The sequence below is a fragment of the Ornithodoros turicata genome, chromosome 6 (assembly GCF_037126465.1).
Source record: "Ornithodoros turicata isolate Travis chromosome 6, ASM3712646v1, whole genome shotgun sequence".
In the NCBI taxonomy this organism is placed as follows: Eukaryota; Metazoa; Arthropoda; class Arachnida; order Ixodida; family Argasidae; genus Ornithodoros; species Ornithodoros turicata.
The window spans coordinates 47,667,699-47,673,426 of NC_088206.1; the positions used below are offsets into that span (position 1 = coordinate 47,667,699).

General features: G+C 46.1%; 1 long non-coding RNA gene across 1 annotated transcript; it reads left to right on the top strand.

Annotated features, from left to right (window-relative positions):
• Window positions 1-967: 967 nt before the first annotated feature.
• On the top strand, window positions 968-4,520 carry LOC135397992 (uncharacterized). Its single transcript, XR_010423936.1, has 4 exons — window positions 968-1,403; window positions 1,512-1,606; window positions 1,733-1,850; window positions 2,855-4,520. It is a non-coding gene; the product is annotated as an uncharacterized LOC135397992 (long non-coding RNA).
• Window positions 4,521-5,728: the final 1,208 nt, after the last annotated feature.

Here is a 5,728-nt window from a genome sequence, read left to right on the forward strand (position 1 = left end):
CCTTTTAGAGAAAAATCTGCCACCGAAGCAGGTCATTTGTTGCAGTAATTAATTGGCTTCGGTTTACGTATTTCTGTCGCGGCGAAGCGTAAAAGGACTCTCTTCCACTCCCTTATCCACCAACGAATTACGTCCTTTTACGCTTCGCCGCGACGAGCCGCTACAAATATATGTAAACCGAAGCCAATTAACTACTGCAACAAATGACACGCTTCGGTGGCAGATTTTTCTCTAAAAGGTGTCCACTGAAGGTCCCAAAAGGGGAAGCACCTATTTTAGTGCCAACGGCGCCCTGCTTTAGAAGTTGTCTTTTTACGAAACTTACTTGAATTTTTATTTAAATAATGACCGCCTCCCACTCATTCACACGGTGCGCAGCTTGTAGGTGATATCGGACAGAAACTTGTAAAAAAGAAAGTTATTCGATTGGTGCACCCGTTCGCGAATTATTTAGCCCGGGGACTTAACTGAAACACCCTGTATATAGTACTGTTATCCTGTCGTCCATCTTTTCAAGAGACACGCGTTTATAAACTTCGGCCTCGGCTTTGTAAGAAAGGCTGTGTTCGCAGAGAGACGCGCAACGTAGATTGTAGATGCAAAAAAAGAAAAGTAGCAGGCACAGTGTCGCCCAGACGCGTCGCACGTGCAAGGCAGCCCGTGCGGCGCCTGGTCAGATATGCCGATTTTGAAGTGCCGCAGAACTGAGCGATACTCGCGCTGTGTGTTCATTACCGAACATTGAATATGTGTGCGAAATATCTTGCTCCAACTGTTCGTAGTTTTTTAGAAAACAGTTTTTTTAGTTCCCACGCCCGGCCGTCAGACCGTCGGCAAACCCTGCGCACGGGCGCACCGACGTCACTGCTCTCGGTTTATCTGTCTTTGGCTTGGCATGGACTCTTGGCTTGGCTGCTTGGCTTCTTTCGTTTCCTCCTCTGTGCTGTGCATCGTACATAAGCGAACAGCTGTTATGTTGTTGCTAAGCCGGAAACAAAGCATGTGAATGTTTTTTTTTTGGCACAGCGTCGTTTGGAAAGTGCACTTCCTTGTTCTGACCTTGCCTTTTATGGGCTGGAGCGATATGATTCGTGAATATGCCACGGCGAAGTTGTCGAAGATGCGACAGTGCTACGCTGTTAGAACAATTCATCGGAGCGTTCAAGTGTTACCTATTATAAGCTGCCAAAAGACCAAGCAGTGCGAAGCTCTTGGCTGACAGTGGTGCCTGCTAATTTCCACTGCAAGGATTTCGTCCACGAATGTTATCATAGGTTACGCGCGACTCCATAGGCAATTTGGAATCTCGGCACGAAATCGTCTGATGAAAATCAGAGGTGCCCGACGCATAACATTTTGAACGTGCCACGGAGGATCAAGGCAAAAAACGAGAGCAAAAAAAGGTAAGTCGACGTTCACATATAAAAAATAGCAAGCTTAGCTTACTCTGATATAACCACGATTAACAACACCATAGTACTATTGATAATCTAACTTCTGAATTATCACAGGTGCACGCTGAAGGCGGAAATGAAGCATGATTTGGCTTGCATCTGGTCATGAAGAAATTGCTGACACGTTAGTTGCAGTCCACCTCCACCAACAGGTATGACAATGTGATGTTATAATAATTTGAGTATTCATCTATGTTCAACTTTTCATGTGCACTCGCATGCAGACATCTTGACACCACTTTTAAATCTGCCCTCAAAGTTACAACCTGTGCTTTTAGGGTGGAAAACAAAGGTCGCCATTCCGATTAGCTGCTATCTCCCAGTTCAAGCACTTTTGTGTCTGGGCACTGGTTCCTGTGGACGGGGTGTTACAAGCTTCACTGTCTGATATAGAAGGTACGTTACATTAGTTCAGTTAATTTGTCTTTTGCACATTTCTGTTACTGTTAGCTGGATTACTGTTGGACATACGATCCTTTGACACACCGAAGCTGATGTCGCCTCTGATAACGTTTTAGAATTTTCAGTGTCATCAACGTCCGTTGAGGAAGGTGCCTTTACTATCTGTGAATCTTTAACTGAAGAATAGCCCAGAATTCATGTTAACATTGTCTACTCTTATTAATTCACTGTCTGTTTTCTGAGAGCTAAGAAAAATGGAAACTGTTTATTTGTCACAACTTCACACTGGATACTGGTGTGGTACTGGCTTGACATGTAAGCTAAAATACCTGGATTCTACAATAATTGTGTTCAACTTGGTGCATTACCGTGGGCAATGCCACATTCACTACATTTTTAGTGGGTCCGGTGCACAAATACTGTGTGCATACTGCATACATACATACTGTTCGATAGGCAAAAATACCTGAGCAGTGCTGTGTAGTCTTTTTACCCAAAGTCCATACTCTTACTGCAAAGTCACAGTACGTAGAACAGCAATGTGCAGGTATGCTGCGATAGAGATTCACAACAGAAAGAAGACTGTTGAGAGCATCTAAATTTTAATGAGACGAGACTTTCGTGCACAAGGCTGCTCTTGTTAATGTCTAACATGAAGTTACAAAATCCCAGAATATACAAAACATGTTGTAATGTATAGAGCGAGGGGTGGTACAGACATAAAGATAATTATATAATCATATATAATAAAATAAAAAGGGGGTACAACCCCCCCTCAACTCAACTCGACAACTCAATAACTCTACTTATTCTCTACCTTACAACATGTCATATACATATTCTGGAATTTTGTAACTTGATGTTAGACATCAAGAAGTACAGCCTTCTGTGCAAAAGTATTCTTTCTGTTATGCACAATCATTATACAGTAAATGCGTCTATCCATTTCTTGTCATTAAATGCTTTTCCTTTCTTTCTTTCTTTCTTTTTTTCTGCAGTGATGAGCATCCATAAGGACACATGCCAGAAAGGGAGTCTCTTTGGGATGACAAACCCTCATCACCTCATGAGGATACAATGGTTGACGAATGGTTCTCAAGCACATCGAAACTTCCAACAAATAATTCATGAAAAAGCCAGTCAGTGCTAGCACCAGGAATTGAACGTGGACCGTCCTGCTACCAGTCAGAGATGTTCAATGGCGTAGCCACGAGGGGGCTAGGGGGGGCTTGAGCCCCCCCTACCTGCCACGGACTGACCCACACAAATCGTGCAAATCCGAGAACATAATATATGGGGGGGGGGGACCAGTGTGACTATTGCGAAAGTTCTTGCAGTTCATGGCGTCTATCTAAGAAGCACTCTTGAGTAGTTTTCAAAGTATGAGCTTTTCGAAATACTTCCAATCTCGTGACACCACTTCATTGGTCATGACAGCCTATACATGTAATCGTACTGTGAACGTCTAAATCAACTATTTTCGTTCCCTTTTTTAATCCTCAGTTTGCAGTGTGCACAAGTATGTTTGTGTTGTCGACACAGGATCAGCGGGGGGGGGGGAGAGTTTTCGTATCGAGCCCCCCCCCTACCTTTGAGGTCTGGCTACGCCACTGGAGATGTTACATTTCAGGCGCTCATTGACTTTTGGTGAATTACTTGTTGACTTTGTCCCAAGGTGGAGCTCGCTACAGCTCATTTGCTATCTGTTAATGTTGTGGCGTGTGTTGCGTTTTTCTCTTTGTGTGTTCCAGACTCAGAACGTTTAATTTGGATCAGGTCAGGTACGTTTCATTTAGACATGGCAAACATAAAGTGGTGTTTCTCAACACAACTTAGCAGTGGTCTTCATGCATTACTGCTACGGCCATTAAGCGTGAATAGAAACCTGCACATTATCCATGATGTAAAACCCCAAGACTAGGGAACACGAAGGGACAGACACAAACATGTCCCTTTGTGTTCCCTAGTCTCGGGGTTTTACATATGCATCATCTTCCAGCTCGCTTGCTTGCAGCCATTTTTTCTGCACATTATGTTCACTCTACTTTTATCGTGTGCTATATAATCTTGTTCAAGTTCTGTCAAACAACCTGTAATGCTATAAAAAAATTCAGTACACTGTTTGTGTGGGTTGAATGATAGCGCATGAATGCAGGAAGGAAACTGTCATGTTATGGCAAGTGTTTACGTATTGTACATTTAACTACTAATTTTATTGGTTAGCTTTCGCTGGCGTATCATGTCAAGCCATGTTATATTAATTTGGAACATGTTCTTCTTTGTAGCCAGAGCAGCTGATACACAGAGAGAACATAGCCCGTGTGTGTTTGTCTTTTCCACCGCAGCCCTTGGGTTTCCTCCCTGATGGCTACACATGTCAGGGATAGGTTTCAGAACCGGTAGTTCCCGCCAAGTGTGAATTGCTTTTCAGGGGATCATCACGCTGGCTGATGAAACATATAGTTTAAAATATATGCAGGACAGGAATTGCGCAGCTTCACACAAATACTACTACAGTTGAACCTCTCAATAACGAACGTCCATTTAACGAAATCCTCCGTTTAACGAAAAATTTCCGTTGCACGAGCGCGTCCCCATAGACGCCAATGTATTTTTGAGCTCGATTTAACGAAATACGTTCGTTTGGTCACCTCTATTTAACGAAGTCCCCGTGCTCTCCTGCGCGTGTCTTTACCCCTTAACCACAAAGAAAAGGAGGAGAAACTTTCCTTCTCCGTTGGTTTTACGGGAGTTTTCGTTGGTTACTTCGGTTGTCACGTGCTGGGGGCGCGAACGTGCCGACGTGTGCTTCGTCTCTGCCGGTAATCCGGTAATCGGTGCGCCGATGCTGTGCGCCGCGACGGTGCGTCGCGCCGGCGCGAGGCTCTCTTCGCACCCGTTTTCGGACAAGAAAACACGCATTGCTGACATTTTTTGCTCACGCCTCGCGAAGTCTTATCTGCTTGTGTTGATGACGACGACAGTACGTTGTGGTTTTGTGCCTTTTCATTACTTTTTTTTGTTCGCGCCGCTAATGCTCACGGTGGTAAAATGGGCATGATGGCCGCTGCCGTTCAAGGTTCCATCGGCGCAGGCGTCTACGCGACATGTACCGCGGAAGACAAGTTACACTGGGAGGGGAGGGGGAATGGAGCCCCGCGCCTCTTCACGGGCACGCCCGACGCAATGCAAGACGGTTGTCAACACCAGGAGACGTGAGGGGCAGGCCCGGGCAGGACTCCGTAGTCTTGCATCCCCGGGGTCCGTAATTTCTCTCACGGGCACTGCTGGGAGGACAGTGCGCCCTGGGCCACCTTTATAGGGAACCTTACCAACATCTGAGGAGAACCCAGGGAAAACATCCAGACAGCGCAGTCGGGTCACCTCTCAATTTCGGTGTGGAAGACGATGGTCTTAGCCACTAAGTCACGGTGGTAAGGTGAATTCGGCGAATTCGGAAGGGACATGTCGGTCATTCGGTCAGTCGAACCAGCACATTTGGAGGTCAAGGGATTACGGCTGTCTCCCGGCCTTCAATGCATTCGGCGAGTTGGGATTCGGCAGATTGGGAGGACACGACCGCTACACCGTCCGAAACGGACTCAGTGGACGCCGGACGACGGACACCGTCCGGACGACTCAGTGGACGCCCGTTCCAACCGGCATAGCCGCCGCGCTGTCGCCTGTTTGAGCGATCGCGGACAAATTTGAAAACGGCCAATAATCGCTCAGAAAACGAATTCATCCTCATGGGAACCAATCAGTAATCACTAGCCACCGGATGCAGTGGAGTGCAGCTGTAGCTTCCACAGTTTTGCCACGAAAACCACCGCCCCCCTTGACCACGTGATCATCCGTAACGAATCACGACA